The sequence below is a fragment of the Psammomys obesus genome, unplaced genomic scaffold (assembly GCF_907164565.1).
Source record: "Psammomys obesus unplaced genomic scaffold, mPsaObe1.curated_primary_1811, whole genome shotgun sequence".
NCBI classification, from domain to species: Eukaryota; Metazoa; Chordata; class Mammalia; order Rodentia; family Muridae; genus Psammomys; species Psammomys obesus.
In genome coordinates this window covers 6,393,207-6,411,523 of record NW_026585644.1, presented here as the reverse complement: position 1 = coordinate 6,411,523, position 18,317 = coordinate 6,393,207, and the positions used below count along the sequence as shown (strand labels likewise).

Here is an 18,317-nt window from a genome sequence, read left to right as displayed (position 1 = left end):
GTGTGTGTGTGTGTGTGATATGTGTGTTGTGTTTGTGGGGGTTTAATTGTATCACTATGACATGTAGGCTTTATGTAGGGTGCATGCCCATATCCTGTGTGGTATGTCCATGGTGTGCCTGGTGTATGGTGTGTGCATGTGTGTGTGTGTGATATATGGGGTGTATGTGTGTGCTTGGCTATGTGTATAATAGGTGTCTTCTTTGGGGTTATATGGTGGGAAATAGATGTCAGAAGTGAAGTTCTGGGAAGGCTTCAGAAACCCTTAGCCTTTAGTTATTTCTCGAAACCTCAAACACCCGTCCTGAATCTGAATTTTAGTGGGGCTATGGAATGACGAAAACCAGTGAGACATACTGTAAAAGGCACAGAGAACACTATTAGCATGTTGGGTTTTTAATCTCTTAAACTATTTTATAGTTGGTGCAGAACACAAAGTCAAAGTTATCAGCTTATTTCTAAGTAGCACTTGCTGGTTGTCAGCTTTGGCTCTGCGTTGTTGCTAAGACCAAAGGAACCACAGAGAACATAGCTGCCACCTGACAAGGAGAACCGCAGTCATCAATGTGCAAAATGGGCTGACTTCTTCACTCACGTTCAGTCTTTGCATCAAACTTATAGTGCTGATTTTCCATGGCAGTTCAGTGTCCAAGTGGGTTCCATAGTAATGGGAAGAGGGACTACCTCTGACATAATCTGATTGGCCTGCTCTTTGATCACCTCCCCCTGAGTGGGGAGCAGCCTTACCAGGCCACAGAAGATGACAATGAAGCCACGCCTGATGAGATCTGATAGACTAAGATCAGAAGGAAGGAAAGGAGGACCTCCCTATCAATGGACATGGGGAGGGGCATGCATTAAGAAAGGGGAGGGAGGGTGGACCCAGGAGGGGAGGAGAGAGGGGCTTATGGGGGGATACAAAGTGAATAAAGTATAAGTAATAAAATAAAATTAAATTAAAAATATAGTGCTGATTTTACTCTTTTATTGTGAGCAAGAAAAGAAAAGCGTAGTGAAGTGATACATGTTTAACAGAGGCAGACATAGACACGGCCCCTTCCTGCCTCCATGTGTCCACGTTCCTGATGTTCTCACTCAACTGCTACTCAGATGACAGGCTGCAAATTTAGAAGAGCTGGCCAACAAGACAACATCACAACAACCTCAATATCCCCTAAGCGGGATAAGATGAAGAAAACATGGCAGAAAGAGCCACCCTGGCTCAGAGCAGAGGCAGTATCTGTGTGTCTATGTGTTTTTCTTTTTTCCATTTGGCAGAAGAAATAAATAATGTTGGCCTCTGGGATGACAAAAATAGCCTAAAATTATTAGGTTTCTGGTTTTTTTCCATCTCTTTCCTTGGCTATTTTTGGTGCTGGTTTGACCTCTCTCTGCTGGCTATGTAGCTGTAGCATGTGCAGCCAATGTCCAGAAGTTGAAAAACACCATTTTTCTCATGGCTTTATTAGGAAAGAAAATATTTTCCTTCTGAAGCTCCTTAAAAGATAACATTCCCTCATCTCTCGCTGAGTTTAGTTGGGCAAGTCAGTCACCCCTGAATCAGTCTCTTACAGGGGAAGACCTTCACAGTGCCTACTTTTGCAGTCTGACAACTAAGAGGAAAACCAAAATACAGTAGGAGCAAAATCTGTAACTGAAATATCAGAATCAATAACTAAAATAAGTCATTAGTAAAAAGCTCTGTATAATTACTTTAAATGTATGGGGGAGGCAGAAATTTTAAAATTGTTCTTCAAAAGCAAAAACGTATTATGACAGAGAGCACTTTCTAGTTCTTAGGCTATGCCAACAAAATTTCTAAATAATGTAATGAATAGATCATTGTATAATAATGTCATGAATGTGGGCTGTCTAAATCACAATAAAAGTAAAAGAAAACATGATCACAAATAATATGAAACGAGAAAGTTTGAAAAAAAATGAAAGTAGGTGACAGGATGAAGTTATAAGTAAACACATTTAATCACTCTTATGAATCAAGCATTACTTCATTCTGATTTAAAATGGAAGTCCACCCATGCACCCTTAGAGCAAACAAAGGTAACCCAGGATAAAGAGAATGGTTAGATGAGAAAGAGATAGACTAGGGTCAGATGAAAGGGGAGGAGGACCTCCCCTATCATTGGACTGGGGGGAGGGGCATAGGAGAAAAGGGAAGCAGGGTAGGATTGGGAGGGGATGGGGGAGGGGGCTACAGCTGGGATACAAAGTGAATGAACTGTAATTAATAAAATTAAAATTAACAAAAAAACAAGTCCAGGTCAAGGTTACACCCCAAACCAAAGAGAGAGAGAGAGAAAGAGAGAGCGAAAGATGAGATAATGGTACTATCAGGAGGGGAGATGGAGGCAGCTGGCCTGCTCAGGCCTGCCCAGCCCGAGCCGATCAAAGTCAACCTAAGGACTTCACTTCTCTACCATTGCTTGCTCACTTGGGAACTTGGCCTTCCTAAGAACAGCCTTGTTTGGAGAAATCTGGGAAAGCTTGCCTGATGGATATAAGTAGTCTAACAGTGCATTAATTATTGGAAATGAAGCAAAAAAAAGTGTTATTTCAAACCCTTTATTCATCTCTTTCTCTCCCCTTACGTTTGCTGATGGAAATATTCAGCAAGGGACACTGCGTAAAAGGCAGGCAGTAAGGTCTTTGGAATAGCTCTACTTATTAATAAAATAATCATGCCTTTCACAGGACTGTGAACACTAAACAGGGCATCTGGAGGCAAAGGAGCAGCCCGAGTGGCCATGAGTAGTTGGGTTTAGGATTTCATGAGCTTTGACGTGCTAATTTGGGATTTTGGGATAGGGTTCTGTACATCTTTCTGTTTATTTTTCTCTTTTGTTTGGATTCTGTGCACCCTGAAGCAGTGTTCACTAGAAAGGAAGAGATCGAGATGCTGTGCTGGCTTTGGGTTGGGATAAAAAGGGACTGAAGATGAAGGTGGGGAGCTGCTTGTTGATGCTAAAACTGCTAAGACGCTGTCTCACAGGCCTAAGATCAACCTAGCAACCACACATGACATTTCAGTTGTTGAAAATATATTCAATTAAAAACGAGTTTTTAATACCGAAAATAGTTCATATGTGGGAGCTGAAAGCAGAATTAATAGAGTGAAGAGAGTTAAAAGTTTGAAGCCTGGGGTATTTGACAAGATAAATTCCAAGTGAAAATGTGAAAGTGGGATAATTTATCTGAGGCCCTGGGAGCAGTAGCTTAGAATATATTCCACATTTTTTTTCTCTTTTTTACTTTTGAGAATTCAGTGCACTAACATTTCTATGTGCTAAATGATTCAATACAAGAAATAACTTCAGAAAAAGGTGAAATCAGAACTAGGACAAGAGGGGCAGAAAAAATTATAATGTTTCTGTGAGACTTTTTGTTGTTGTTCTAATAAAAAAAAAACCTGTATACTCTATAAATACAAAAGGCAAGACTCATTTTTTCATTCTAAAGTAAAATATTTGCAAATATTTTAATGGAGTGAAAACAGGATAGTGAAACACATTTAAACTTTTGGGATTATGTTTCCTTTTTTCAAGAACATTTCTGATTATAACAAGTTCTTTGTGTTTATGACATGCACAAATTGCTTCAAAACTCCAGGACTTAGATAAATTTAAGGAAAAGTCCTAGGTGTAGCATTAATGATCTGAAGGGTGAGTGAAGCATTCAAGTCCACTTAACTCTGACTTGCTTATGCACCAGATACAGCACAATGGAGAGAAGTAAATCAATCCTAGACTCTTCCCGTTGGAAATCTGCGCAGTCTCCAAAGCCAGGGCATGGGGCTGTGTGCTGCTACACCGTGTCCTATACCTCGTAGTACCATAAAAAGTAAAGCTTACACGGCAGAGAGAGGGAAGATGTGTATAAGACTGTCTTGGGGCTTCTGATTCAACACCACTATTGTCTACCGTATTACTTTAATGTCAGTATGCATTCTATGGTTTGAAACCATAGCTGATAACAATTTTTAAGTCCAGCTGCTTCGTTCTTCAGAATAATTTACCATGTAATAAAATAGGAGAAAAATAAGATTTGCTTTCTATAAACTCAAGATATTTAATTCAAAAGTATAGATGAAACCATTTGCTGTCTTATTTGGTAACGAATTCAGTTATATATTTTTGAAAACTAGTACTTATGTAATCATTTTTATTAGTTGAGTGACTTAGGCATTACAGTAAGGACTGACCACAAAATGGTTAACAAGGTATGTTTTGATCCTTGAGAAACATATACTATATTGTATATAATACCAATACAGATAGAAGAATGGTTAGTTACAAAATATAATCTGAGAGGTTAAAAAAATGCTACAGTTAGAAACCCAACTATAATTGGTTTCTACAGTAAGGTAGAGAAAGAAAGAATTCATAGACTCAGTTACAATGTTTTATAGCTTTTCCAGCCCCAAACATAGCCTCATGCTCTTAAGAATCTGTCTTTATCTCTCAGTTCTTACTCTCTATCGGTGGTGTTCATTGTCTGTAGGTTTGTTAGCACAGTGTGCCCGGCAGTACTAGATGATTCTACAGTTTGCCACGCTGATGGAGAATATTATTATACTTTTATTTTTTGGGATCACTAGAGCTAATGATGTTCACAGGCCTATCAGCATTCTTGTCATTCCTGCAATGACTATCACGGCTGGTCAGCCTGCGATCACACTATGCTCATCCTTTTAATTGTGGGATAGGGAGACCTTTGGAGCAACATGGTCTGATAATATATGCAAAAAGAAGTGCTTAAGCATACAGAGGAGCTATTTGAAATGAGAAGGTGGTTTATAAGTACCAAATAGACAGCTTTAATAGACCTTCGTGGAATTCGAAGGTATTATGGGAAAATAAAGGCCATATCATAAGAACATGTATTTATTTGTAGTACATATGTTTCCAAACTAAAGCATTAAAGGCAATACTGACATGTTCTACAGAGCAAAGAAAAACTCTGAAATACCTACTCATACCTTCTATTTCCTTTACTCAGAGTTATAATATTTACATTATTTTCAGTGAATTAATAGGAAATTTATTATGTTTTAATCAACTTTTAACAGACATATTGTAAACTTAGATTTTCAGGATCTTCAGTATACAGCATAATCCTAGTAATATTAGTTAGAATTCTGAAGCAGTTTTTATATTCTGATCCTCACATTGTAGCACTGTGGAATATAGATACCTCTTTTTTTCTGTTTTATAAAATTCTTTATTAATTACACATTATTCACTTTGTATACCCCCTGTGGTTCCCTCCCTCCTCCCATCCCAATCCCTCCCTTCCTCCACCCTCTGCAGGCATGCCCCTCCCCAAGTCCACTGATAGGGGAAGGCTTCTTTTCCTTCCTTCTGACCCTAGTCAATTATGTCTCATCAGGAGTGGCTGCATTGTCGTCTTCTGTGGCCTAATAATGCTGCTTCCCCCTCAGGGAGAGGTAATTAAAGAGCAGGCCAACCAGTTCATGTCAGAGACAGTCCCTGTTCCTCTTACAATGGAACCCACTTGGATACTGAACTGCCATGGGCTACATCTGTGCAGGGGTCTTAGGTTATCTCTATGTATAGAGATATACTCCTTGGTTGGAGTATCAGTCTCAGGAGAGACCCCTGTGCTCAGATTCTTTTGGTTCTGTTGCTCTCCTTGTGGAATTCCTGTCCTCTCCAGATCTTACTGTTTCTCACTTCTTTCATAAGATTCCCTGAACTCTGCCCAAAGGTTGCCCATAAGTCTCAGCATCTGCATTGATAGTCTGAAATACTGATATCCAGTATATATAAAGAACTAAAGAAGTTAAACAGCAAAAAAATCAAGTAATACAATTAAAAAATGGAGTACAGAGCTAAACAGAGAATCTCAATAGAAGAATATCGAATGGCAGAGAAACATTTAAAGAAATGCTCAACCTCATTAGCCATCAGGGAAATGCAAATCAAAACGACCCTCAGATTTCACCTTACACCCATCAGAATGGCTAAGATCAAAAACTAAGAGACAACACATGCTGGAGAGGATGTGGAGAAAGGGAACCCTCCTCCACTGCTGGTGGGAATATAAACTTGTACAACCACTCTGGAAAGCAATCTGGTGCTTTCTCAGACAACTAGGAATAGTGCTTCCTCAAGATCCAGCCATACCACTCCTAGGCATATACCCGAAAGAGGCTCAAGTACACAATAAGGACATTGGCTCGACCATGTTTGTAGCAACCTTTTTTGTAATAGCCAGAACCTGGAAACAGCCCGATGCACCTCAGTGGAGGAATGGATACACAAATTGTGGTATATCTACACAATGGAATATTACTCATCAATAAAACACAAGGAAATCATGAAATTTGCAGGTAAATGGTGGGACTGGAAAAGATCATCCTGAGTAAGCTATCCCAGAGGCAGAAAGATGCACATGGTATATACTCACTCATGTAGACATATAATACTGGATAAACCTACTAAAATGTGTACACTTAAAGAAACTAATCAAGAGGGAGGACTCTTGCTAAAATGCTCAATTCCTATCCAGAAAGGCAAAGAGGATGGACATCAGAAGAAGGAGAAAGGAGGGAACAAGTCAGGAGCCTGACACACAGGACCTCTGAAAGGCTTTGCCCAGCAGACTATCAGTGCAGATGCTGAGACTTATAGATATCTCTTAATGAAGATTTCAAATTGAACTAGAGTCTTAGGAAAAAGGCTGTCTATCCTCCCTTGAAAACTTATAATGGGAAAGTGAAGACATACTGCACCATTTTGAATATAAATTTTAAGAAGTTATTTCAACCATTTTTGAAGTAGAAAAAGAGGGTCTACAAATATTATATAAAAATATTTTTTTAAAAAAATGCCAAAATTGGGGAATCCAAGATGACAGCGATCAGCACACACTGTATCTGAGGGACAGAGAATCTGAAAATCAGAAATTGGTGAGCGGAGGGGCAGCTGAACCCAGAACAATGACATGGCACCAAGGCTTCTGGGGAGAAAGGAGAAAAACCCTGAACTGAGACCAATAGGATACAGGTCAACCTCGGACTTCTCTGCAGACTTCTGGGCACTCAATCCCCAGACACTTCCCCTTTGACGCATGGAGGCAGCAGTGTAGGCAGCGCAGGCGCCTGCTGTGCATACAGCTTCTAACACAGACCACAGTGCTGGCTGCTCCTAATACAGAACACCCTGCTTGAGATTTGAGACAAAAGATACTCAATCACCCCACATTTTCCCACGGCAGGCCTTTCTTCTCCGTCCTCGGCAGAGGTGGAGGATGCAGAGATGGCCCTCAGCTCCTAGCACAGAGCACAGTAACGCCAGTTCCACCAGGCCAATCAGCCCTCGGCTCCCCAGGGCCTACCAGAAGGCATGTGTGCCAGTGGTCTTCTGGTCCTGCCATGGTGCCTGGACTCCCAGTGGACTGCAATGCCAGCCCCCAAGTTCTGCAGCAACATAGGGATTCTTGGGACAGCATTATCAACATTGAAGCCTCTGCTCTGTGGGTCTGCCAGTGAAGTCCAGGCAATCAACTCCTGGAGCCCAGACAGATCTAAATACAAGAATGACAGTATGACAGGACTGTAGAGCACTGAGGTATTCGGGAAATCGGCACAGGAGCATTGCGCCCTCAAACTGCACCAGCAAACAGTGCTAGCATCTACACCACCACCTGCACCTGCACACCCCACATTCCAAGCATCTACACTCCCTAGCACGCTCTCCTTCGAGACACACTTTCATGCTCACAGGCACGCTTCCTCCCCCTCCATGGCAATTCTGTGCCATCAGCTCTTTCTCCCTTAGGTACAGCTGAAACACTAACACACACTCTCAAACCAGTGGACCTCTCTCATCTTCCTGAAGAATACTGGAGACACCAGAGAAAGATGGGCCCAGTCTGAAGTACAGACTCAAGGAACAGTGAAGGTTACAGATAAGCAGATGGCTAGAGGTCTGCGTAAGAACACACCCAACAAAAATGAGAACATCATGGCTCCCACCAACAACCACCAAAATCAATGGATATTTCAATTCATCAGAAACACAGAAAATTACTTTAAGCTATGCTTATCCAGTTATTAGAGGTGCATAAGGAGGAAACAAACAAATCTCTCAAAGAAATAGCCACAGAAATGGAGGCAAATAAAAAAGAAATGAACAAAGCTCTCAAAGAAACATAGGCAAATACAGCCAAACAAATACGGGCAAAACTAGAGGCACAATTAGTGGCATTTAGAGAGGAAATGAACAGAAAAATAGAGACCATCATAGATAGAAATCCATATTCAAACAGATGAAGGAAATGGTGCAAGGCATGAAAACAAAATTTGAAGCAATAAAGAAAACACAGAGAAAACCCTGCAGCTGGAGAACTTAGAGAAAAGATCAGGAACCATAAAGGTAAGCATCACCAATAGAATACAAGAGATGGAAGAAAGAATCTCTAGTGCTGAAGATGCACTTGCAGAAATTGATACTTATCTCAAAGAAAAAGTAAAATCAGAAAAATCCCAAACACAAAACATCCAAGAAATCAAGAATGCCATAAAAAGGCAAAATCTAAGAATAAAAGGAATTGATGAAAAAGAAGATTCCAGGCTCCAAACTCCAGAAAATATTTTCAAGAAAATCATAGAAGAAAAATATTCCCAACTTAAAGAAAGAGGATGTCCATAAACATACAAGAGACCTATAGAACACCTAATAGACTACACCAGAAAAGAAAATTTTCATGTCACATCATAGTCAAAATACTAAATCTACAGAACAATAAATAGATATTAAAAGTAGCAAGGAAAAAAGGCCAAGTAACATACAATGGTAGACCTATCAAAATCACACCAGAATTCTCATCAGAAACTATGAAAGCCAGAAGGGCTAGGGTAGAAGTCATGCAGACTTTAAGGCACCATAGATACCAACCCAGATTATTATACTCTGCAAAGCTTTCAATCAACATAGATGGATAAAACAAAATATTCTATGACAAAACTAAATTTAAGCACTATCTACCAAGCAAACCAGCCCTACAGAAGATACTAGAAGGAAAGCTCCAATCCAACAAAAACAACTACACCCAAGAAAATATAGCATATAGATAATTTCTCAACAAAAATTAAAATAAAACAAGCAGTGAATCACAGTAACACCACCAAACTGCACAATAAAAGGAACTAACATTCATTGGTCACTATAATCTATGAACATCAATGGACTCAATTCTCCAATAAAAAGACACAGACTGACAGAAAGATCGCAGAAACAGAATCCAACATTCTGCTGCATCCAAGAAACACACCTCTGCAACAAAGATAAACACTACCACAGAGTAAAGGGCTGGAAAAATGTTTTTCAATCAAATGGACCTGGAAAACAAACTGGGATATCTATCCTAATATCTAATAAACATATACTTTCAACCAAGATTAATCAAAAAAGATGAGGAAGGGCACTTCAATCTCATCAAAGGAAAAATCCACCAGGAGGACATTACAATTCTGAACATCTATGCCCCAAGTACAAGAGCACCTACATTTGTAAATGAAACATTATTAAAGCTTAAATCACACATCAATCCTGACACCTTAATAGTGGGACACTTCAACACTCCACTCTCACCAAGGGACAGATTTTCTAGACAGAAACTAAATAAGGAAATAAAGGCACCTATAGTGGTCCTATATCAAATGGACCTAATAGATGTCTACAGAACTTTTCACCCAAATTAAAACGAGTATACATTCTTTTCAGCACCTCATGGAACCTTCTCCAAAACAGACCATATAGTTGGTCACAAAGCAAGCCTCAGGAGATACAAGAAAATTTAAATAATCCCTTGTATTCTATCTGACTACCATGGACTAAAGCTGGACTTCAACAACAACAGAAAATGCAAAAAAGCCTACACATTCATGAAACTGAACAACTCCATACTCAGTGACATCTGGGTTAAGGAAGAAATAAAGAAAGACATTAAAGTCTTCCTAGATCAATGAAAATGAAGGCACAACATACTCAAACTTATGGGAAACAATGAAAGCAGTGCTAAGAGGAAAATTCATAGCACTAAGTGCCTTCAAGAAGAAATTTGAAACATCTCATACAAACAACTTAATGGCCCACCTGCAAGCCCTAGGGAAAAAAAAAAAAAAGAAGAAGAAGAAGCAGAAGAAGACACACCCAAGAGGAGTAGGTGGCTGGAAATAATCAAAATCAAGGCTGAAATCAATCAATTAGAATCAAATAAAACTATTCAAAGAATCAATGAAACCAAGAGCTGGTACTTTGAGAAAATCAACAAGATAGACAAACCCTTAGCCAAACAAACTAAAAGGCAGAGAGAATCTATCCAACTCAGCAAAATCAGAAATGAAAAGAGGGACATAACAACAGATACTGAGGAAATCCAATCATTAGGTCTTACTAAAAAAAAGCCTATATGCCACAAAAATTGAAAATCTAAAGGAAATGGACAATTTTCTTCATAGATTCCATTTACCAAAATTAAATCAAGATCACGTAGAAAGATTGAATAACCCTGTATCTCCCAAAGATATAGAAGCAGTCATCAAAAAGTCCACCTTCCAAAAAGTCCAGGGCTAGATGGTTCCAGCGCATAATTCTACCAGAAGAAGTGCTAACTCTAATCCTCTTAAAATTATTTCACAAAATAGAAACAGAAGGAACATTACCAAACTCATTCTATGAAGCCACAGTCACCTGTATACAAAACCACACAAAGACCCAATCAAAAATGAGAACTTCAGAACTATCTCTCTTATGAACGTTGATGCAAAAATACTCAATAAAATACTGGCAAACTGAATCCAAGAACATATAAAAGATATGTTTGAATATTACCAAAATGTTTGAATATTACCAAGAAGGCTCCATTCCAGGCATGCAGGGGTGGTTCAAAATACAGAAACCCATCAATGTAATCCATCATATAAACAAACTGAAGGAGAAAAACCACATGATCATCTCCTTAGATGCTGAAAAATCATTCAACAAAATCTAACACCCATTCACGTTTAACATCTTGGAGAGACTGGCGATACCAGGCACCCTACCTAAACTTAGTAAAGACAATATACAGTAAGCCTATATAGCCAACATCAAACTAAACAGAGAGAAACTTAAATCAATCCCTGAAATTAGGGACAAAGCAAGGCTGCCTACTCTCTCCATATCTCTTCAACATAGTACTTGAAATCCTAGCTAGATCAATAAGACAACTAAAGGAGATCAAGGGGAAACAAATTGGAAAGGAAGAAGTCAAATTATCACTATTTGCAAATGGTATGATAGTATACATGAGTAACCCAAACAATTCATCCAGAGAAATCCTTCAGCTGATAAAGACCTTCAGCAAAGTGGCTGGATACAAAATTAACTCAAAAGAATCAGTAGCCCTCCTGTATACCAAAGACAAAAGGGTCAAGAAAGAAATTAGGGAAACAACACCCTTCACAATAGCCACTACTAATAACACAAAATACCTTGGTGTGACTCTAACAAAGCAAGTGAAAGACCTGTTTGACAAAACTTCAAGTCTCTGAAGAAAGAAATTGAAGAAGATATCAGAAGATGGAATGATCTCCCCTGTTCATGGATCAATAGGATTAACATAATGAAAATGGCTTTTCTACCAAAAGCAATCTACAGATTCAATGCAATTCCCATAAAAATACCAACACGATTTTTTACAGAATTGAAAGAATAATTCTCAACTTCATAGGGAAAAACAAAAGACCCAGAATTGTCAAAATGATTCTGTACAACAACCGATCATCTGGAGGTGTCTCTATCCCTGATCTCAAGCTGTTCTACAAAGCAATAGTAACAAACAATGCATGATACTGGCATAGAAACAGAATGGTGTATCAATGGAATCGAATTGAAGACCCAGAAATAAACCCACACACTTGTGGATACTGGATTTTTGACAAAGATGCCAAAATTATACAATGGAAAATGACAACATCATCAACAAGTGCTGCTGCTCTAACTGATGTCTACATGTAGGAAAATGCAAATAGATCCATATTTATCACCCTGCACAAAACTAAAGTCTGAGTGGATCAAATACCTCAACATAAAACCAAATACACTAAATCAGTTAATAGAAAATTTGGGGAAGAGCCTTCAACACACTGGCACAGGAGACAACTTCCTGAACAGAACACCAACAGCACAGGCCCTAAGATCAACAATCAATAAATGGGACTTCATGAAACTGAAAAGCTTCTATAAAGCAAAGGACATTGTCTTAAGAACAAAACGACAATCTATAGACTAGGAAAGGATTTTCACCAATCCTATATCTGACAGAGAGCTAATATCCAGAATTTATAAAGTACTAACGAAGTTAAAAAGCAACAAATCAAGTAATCCAATTAAAAAATAGAGGACAGAAAAAAAAGAGAATTCTCTTTAGAGGTAAATAGAATGGCAGAGAAACACTTAAAGAAATACTCAGTGTCCTTAGTCATCAAGGAGATGCAAATCAAAAGGACCCTGAGATTTCACTTTAAACCCATCAGAATAGCTAAGATAAAAAACTCAAGTGACAATGCATACTGGAGAGGTTATGGAGAAGGAGAAAACCTCCTCCATTGCTGGTTTAAATGTAAACTTGTACAATCTGGTGCTTTCTCAGACAATTAGGAATAGCACTTCCTCAAGATCCAGCTATACCACTGTTAGGCATATATACAAAATATGCTCAACTACACAACAAGGACATTTGTTCAACCATGTTCATAGAAGCTTTCTTTATAATAGCCAAGACCTAGAAACAACCCAAATGTCCTTCAACGGAAGAATGGATACAGAAATTGTGGTACATTTACACAATGGAATACTACTTAGCAATTAAAAACAAGGAAATCATGAAACTTGCAGGCAAATGGTAGGAACTAGAAAATATCATCTTGAGTGAGGTATCCCAGAAACAGAAAGACACACATGGTATATACTCACTTATAAGTGGATATTACACATAAAATATAGAATAAACCTACAAAAAATTGTACACCTAAAGAAGGTGAGCTAGAAGAAGGACCCTGGGTAAATGGTCAATCCTCACTCAGAAAGGCAAATGGGACAGACATTGGAAGAAGGAGAAAACAAGAAATAGGACAGGAGCCTACCACAGAGGGCCTCTGAAAGACTCTACTAGCATTGTATCAAAGCACATACTGAGATTCATAAACAAACTTTGGGCATAGTGCAGGGAATATTAGGAAAGAAGGGGGAGATAGTAAGACCTGGAGAGGACAGGAGCTCCACAAGGAGAGCAACAGATCCAAAATATCTGGTCCCAGGAGTATTTTCTTAGACTAGTACTCCAACTGAGGACCATGCATGGAAATCACCTAGAACCCCTAATCAGATGTAGCACATGCCATCTCAGTCTCCAAGCGGGTTCTCTAGTAAAGGGAACAGGGACTGTTTCTGACATGAACTCAGAGGCTAGCTCCTCGACTGCCTTCCACAAGTTGGGGAGCAGCCTTACCAGGCCACAGAGGAAGAAAATGCAGCCAGTTCTGATGAGGCCAGATAAGCTAGAGTCAGATGGAAGGGGAGGAGGACCTCCCCTATCCGTGGACTTGGAGAGGGGCATAGGAGGAGATGAGGAACAAGGGGTGGGGTTGGAAGGAGAGGAGGAAGGGGACTACAGCTAGGATACAATGTGAATAAACTGTAATTAATATAAAAAATAAAACTAAAAAGGCCAAAATTGTTACCATAAAACTTTCTTAAAGGATTCTAAACTTGTATAAATTAGAGTGATGTGAGTTAGTAGAACAATGTCTTCTAAAACATATTTATAACTCTAAAATGCTTTAGTTAAGGGATATAAATAAACTCCAGATTCAAATTCCATGAACATTTGTTAAGATTACTTTGGAGGGAAAATTTATAAATTAAGAAAAGAAACTGAGCCAAAAGGAAACATAAGGATAATTTTCTTCGAATTCTTATGAAGTTGGAGTTTTAAGTCTACATGCTTTAAACAACATTTGTTAATGTTTATAAATTAGTTATCATAAGCACTGAAGAAAACATTTTTTCTAAATAACAAAACAGTTACCTCCTAGACTAATACCTATAGAGATACACAAAAAGACTATACATGCAAACAATATTCAAACTTGTAAGACTTTGCTTTGTGTACAAAGAGAGAGGAAGACAGATAGATGATAGACCATAGACAGATATACAGATGATAGATAGATGGTATATAAATAGATTGATGGATAGATAGAGAGATAGATGGTATAGATGGATGGGTAGATACATTGATAGATAATGAAAATCCATATTCTGTATACCAAAGGAAGCTTATCAGGCAGATAAGATATACTAAGTAAGCTTAAATGCAGAAACCACATGCTAGCTTGAGTATAGCCACACAGAATAAAATAATTACAAAAATGTTCTACCTACACCATCAAGAAGAACAAAACAGAGTCTATGCACTGAATATTTCCCATTCCCCAGGACATCTGCCCACAGTGTGTAGACAGTCTGCTGGCCAGTTCTCAAGGCTATTATTCACTTTGTTGTCTAAATGAATGGGTCCATGTGTGGTCATAACTCTATGCTGCCATCCTGGAGATAATCATTCACCCATATAAATCTCCCTTATAGGCAATAGATGTTAGAATTAAATAAAGACATCTACAAGAATAAAAATATGAAGAGAATAACATTTCACTCAAAATGTAATAAAAACCAATACAGTAGGCCCAAATAGGTATATAGTTAGGTTTGCTTTACACCTGAAGCGGGCATGTCAGTACCCATCACTGCAGAACACCAGGGTTCTCACTCGCTAGGTTCATTTTAGCAGAATGTGGCCAATGACCAGTGTGATATAGTACAGAAAAGAAGGGAACAGAGATTCCTGCACACTAAGCTAAAACACAGGATCAGAGAATCACAATATTCCTGAGAGAAGATGTATATTGATGGCCTTGTGAACTAAAGCAACCTGCTTCTGCTTGACTTGATGGACAAAGCATAGAAAGATGATTATGTGGGGTCAATGGCTGCCTGCCAATACCAGAAAGTATTAACTAGCTGGAAAAGGGAGGCTGCATCTGGTGCAGAAGCTGCTGTTTGGATGGAAACCTTCTGAAGTTTCTGCCAATACACGAGTGCTCAGTCACCTCCGATTTCTGAAAGCCAGATATCCCAGGAAGACAAAGCATAAACAAGCTGTGGGAAAGACAAAAGGAGAAGAGACAGCAATTTGATTTTGAAGGAGCAATTAACGTCTCGGTTGGGTTGCGTGATGGGAACAATTTGGTAATCCTGTCTTCTCTCAATATGTAATTTTAGCTCTTGTTTCTGTCCTGTGAATGTATTCCCTAAAGGCTTCTCCAGGCGTGGCTGTCATTGTTATTCTTCTATGGCACCGTAACAGTTGTGTCATGAAATAGCTAATGCACCCCACGCTTGTTATTACAGCCTTCTAATAAACTTATGTGTGTCTGTCTTGCGCCTTCTTCTGTGCTCTAAAATGTAGATCTTATACCAGACTATTTATGAGAGAAATATATTATTTCTTACAAAATCTCACTTGGATAGTGCTGTAGAGATGGCTTGTGGTTAAGAACGTTAGGTGCTCTTCCTGAAGACCCAGGTTGTATTTTCAACACCCATTTGGTGAGACACAGGCATGCACAACTATAGTTTCAGGGTATCTGATGCCCTCTTATGGCTTCCACAGGCACCAGTCATGAAATATGTTAAAGTTAAATAAAACTCTCAGTAGGTGATTTCACCTGACAAGACTACATGTGTCTGTGTTTATTTTTGTCTGTAGTTTTCTTTCCTTTTAAAGTAAAATCTTAGTGTTTGTGCTGAAAGAATATTTTTGTATATCTACGTTCCATTTTCCTGATTGATAAATTAAAGAAGTTTAAAACAGGAAAACATTTAAAAAATAATTTTATTGTATAAGCATTATGAGTTTTATTAATATTGTTTTATAAGTATTTATAAATATTTTATTTTATACATATTTCTATGAAGAAGTTTCCATTGGACACATAATTGTCAGCATTTGAACAGAAAGAAATTATCAAGGAATAATAATAGTAATAATAATAATAATGATAATAATAATAATAATAGTGGCTTAAACTTAATCTTGAAATCTAACATGTAACTTCCCCACCCCAAATCTGAAACTTCTTGACTTAGTTATGGTTTTTATTGCTGAGAGAGAAAAAAAAAAAAACTGACCAAAAGCAGTTTGGTGAGAAAATGTTTGGTTACCATACACATCGCAATCACAGTCCATCGTAAAGGGAAGTCAGGCAGAAATTTAAGGCAGGAAAATGAAGGCAGGAACTGCTGCAGAAACCAATGAGAAAAGGTAAATGGACTTTTCCCAGGGCCTGTTCAAACCATTCCACTTTGCTGTACCAACAGGACCACCTGTCCAGGGATAGGATGACGCTGAGTAGGCCGATGTGGCAGACCACATCAATCATTAATGGAGAAAATACCCAACAGACTTTGCAACAGGCAAACAGATGGTTCCATTTTCATAAGTGAGGTCCCTTCTTCTCAGATAACAAGTGCTCCCATCAAGTTGATAAACAAACAAACAAACAAACAAAAACATCCAATACACCTCTTAAGTGGTAGCTGTATAGTATAAACATGCACACTAGATTGTCATGGAACATTTGCATTTAAAACACGTGAGTACTAACCTGTTGTATTAAATTATCTACATAACATATAGGAAAGTACATATGAAGTACATATGAATCTCATGTTGAGGTTTCACTCCTTTTCTGAGGCATCTTAGTATATATATATATATATATATATATATATATATATATATATATATATATATATAGAGAGAGAGAGAGAGAGAGAGAGAGAGAGAGAGAAATGTTCTGGGGTTAGAGAGATGACTCAGTGGTTAAGAGCACTGGCTGCTCTTCTGAAGGACCCGGATTCAATTCCCAGCACCCTCATGGCAGCTCACACTGTTTGTAACTCCAGCTCCAAGGGATCTGACACCTTCACACTGACATACATAAATAAATTTTAAAAATAAAATTAAATACATTAAAAAACAACAACAAATGTTCCAAAAACCTTGAGAACTTCAAGTTCACAATATTTCTTTCACACATCTTAGTTAAAGTATATGTACTGACAGAATAGGACACTTAAATCATTCCTGTAGAAATATGAATCTTACCTTAGTAAGCTGTATCTATTTAACATTATATTTCTAAAATAATCTTCAAGGTTTGTCAAAATGTCTTAGTTAATTTCTTCATATTCTCTAATTTGATTCTTCCGGATAGTTTTCTTTTTTCAATATCACATTTATTGAAGACATTACAGGATACAGGGATTGTCATATAGGCAAAGATTAGAAAATCTTGAAATGTTTTCACTTTAGTTCTAACCACCTTAGTGAGGGTTTTCTGGTCCCAGGGCTTCACGGATTCCAAATATCCTTTCATTATCTATTCTAAAAGTATGTTTGAGAAGAATGCTATTAATGATAGGGACTTTTAATTGTGTATAAAGGGCATAGTGTCAGTCTCCAAGTGTGTTTCCTAGTAAGGGGAACAGGGGCTGTCTCTGACATGAACTCAGTGGCAGGTTTTCTTATCACCTCCCCCTGAGGGGGGGAGTAGCCTTACCAGGCCAAAGAAGAAGACAATGCAGCCAGTCCTGACAAGACTATGATAGGTTAGATAGAATGGGAGGAGGACCTCCTCTATTAGTGGACTAGGGGAGGGGCATGGGAAGAGAAGAGGAAGGGAAGGTGGGATTGGGAGGGGTTGAGGGAGGGGGCTACAGCTGGGATACAAAATGATAAACTGTAATAAATTAAAAAATTAATAGGAAGAAAAAAAAAGAAGAAAGGGCATAGTGTGGAGTTCAAACCTTAATTTCAATAATTTGTTTCATTTGGGGCTATCCTTTTGAAGCCAGGAGCATAGTCATCACAAATAGTGGGAAACAACCTGTGAATAACCCCCCAAGTAATAATGAAAACTGTATAATTTACACTCAAGGGTGTCTGAATCTGTGTCTACAGAACTTCAATCTTCTTGTACTCTTACTGAAATCAACAGAGCCTCCTGACCTTGTCCTTGAACACAGCAGAAAATGAGTTGTGGAATGTTCTCTTCAGTAACAAAACAAGGCTATTGTCAGGAATCCATTTCCTTGCCTCTCCTTTTCAATTCCAAGTGTTTTTATTATTATTATTATTATTATTATTATTATTATTATTATTATTATT

At 38.2% G+C, this 18,317-nt stretch overlaps 1 protein-coding gene across 2 annotated transcripts in view; it reads left to right on the top strand.

The window, feature by feature from the left end:
- Positions 1-18,317, top strand: part of Dgkb (diacylglycerol kinase beta) — a 629,339-nt gene that overhangs the window by 31,558 nt on the left and 579,464 nt on the right. The gene's annotated exons all lie outside the window — the stretch shown is intronic.